This window comes from Triticum dicoccoides, chromosome 4B, assembly GCF_002162155.2.
Source record: "Triticum dicoccoides isolate Atlit2015 ecotype Zavitan chromosome 4B, WEW_v2.0, whole genome shotgun sequence".
In the NCBI taxonomy this organism is placed as follows: domain Eukaryota; kingdom Viridiplantae; phylum Streptophyta; class Magnoliopsida; order Poales; family Poaceae; genus Triticum; species Triticum dicoccoides.
The window spans coordinates 659,750,630-659,752,683 of NC_041387.1; positions in this window are offsets into that span (position 1 = coordinate 659,750,630).

The following is a 2,054-nucleotide window of genomic DNA, read 5'->3' on the forward strand; positions in this document are numbered from 1 at the left end:
ATGGAGGAGGGCGGCAGTTGATGGGTGGGATGGGGTGGCGGACGGAGGACGCCGGGGTTTCGCGGCTGGTGGAGAGGTAGTTTTTGCGCCCACGGAGTACAAATGGGGAATCGGATGGGTGGGTGGGGGGAGGGGGGAGAACCATGTTTTGGTCTCGGACGCGCTTGTTTTTGGCCTTTTTGAACAGAAGATGCGGCGCGCTTGTTTGAAATTTGGGGAAAGTACAAACTTTGCCCCCCTCTTAAATTTCGGACCTACTGCGGGTCGGGGGTAGGATGGTAATCCCAGGTGTCCCAAATAGTGGGCGGGAGCAATTTTGGTCGCGCGCACGTGTGCTTGGGCGGCCATCGTGTATGAATGTTTTTCGGAGGCGGTTGCGTGGCGTCTAGATGAAGCTACGAACCTACCCCGGTTTAGACCTTTGGACGTCGGGCCGGTAGGTTTCGCGTGTCGGAGTTATTAGAAAAGTAGTTTCCTTGTACTACCAAACATTGGTCTCACGCGGTTTCGGGTGAGTAGAGGCTCTTTTGGCGCTTCGTTCGAAATTTTGAAACAAAAGCATTCACGTTTAGAGTACTCTTGAACTATGAGGATTGACCTAAATAGACAACGTTATATTTGACCTTGCATGTTTGAAAACCTCATTAAATTATCCGCTTCTTTTTGAATTTTTGACACTTGAAAATCCTATAACTATGATTATTTTGGAATGGAGGAGCTAAATTTGAATCTATTTTGTACACGACTACATATGTTGTTATGTACAAAATCAGAGCAAAGATTGGTGCCCCCATAATTTAGGTATGATTTACAAATGCCATGATATTAAATTCAAATAATTGACTAGACTTCATGTTGAATTCATTTTTTTTAAACCAACTTAAGTTAAATTCAAATGTATGCTAGTTCATAGGTAGCTATTTATAATGTTCATTGTATAACTTTCGTATGTATAATGTGCTTTACACACACAACATGAACTATACTCACGTTTATATTCGATTGCTAAAGCGATGCATTGTTTGGAGTTCAAAATACTAACTATGTGGATCAATTGTATCGAATAATAACATAGACATGTGCAAATTCGATAGAATCTAGATGTCTGATGGATCAATGACCGTTCCTTACGCGAATAGCAAATATATGATCCCATCCTAATATTTTGATACAATTTATATATTTAATCAATGCGTATAGCAGTATTTTACGTGTAGTTTCACTCTCCGTTGGTGGTCTCTCACACATGCTCACACACTCTCTCCAGAGGTGTTTTTCTCGCACACATGCTCTCGATATAACCCTCCCTCCCTCTCGTAACCATTTACGACTGTTTTCACTAACCTTTATCACAAGCACTCTTCCTCTCGCAAGCATACACACGCACAATCCCCATCGACCCTTTATATATACATAGACATGCCTACGTGTCTCCTGTACGCACATTATCTTTAGGCCCATCTCTCACACATTGTCTCACACCTCTCTTCCTAATCGACGAGTATGATTCTAGCAGAGCATTCTATAGGATGCCCCTTAAAGTTAGGTTGGATGAATAGTAATATCAGAGATAAAGGGGTTAAATTAGTCCGAGAACCTAGGGTTACAAATCCTATCCGGCTTTGTCAGTGGACACAGAGTCCTTCACAATTCTGCTATCTTTGTCATGTATGACCAGTCATCCATGGGTCACCCTAAATGCGTCACGGGCCGACCAATGTGGCGCAGGATGGAACCGAACGAAGGGCCTCACCTCGACCCACCGGACCTCACGTGGTGACACACCCTTTGCCCCCACGTCTTATTATCTTCTCACACCCACACATACCAACACAAACACCACAAAAAAATTATCCTGCTGCCTCTATCCCTTCCCCCCTTGCATATACACACTCAAGGGAATCTCTCACCGTGACGTCATATTCGTCTCTCTCTCTCTCTCTCTCTCTAGACCACTCTCATTTCTCATGCTATATCTCCCACGCCCCCCGCCGGCCCCTCTATGCATGCCTCTCTTGAATACGTAATACACACACATACCTCTCTAGGCCCTG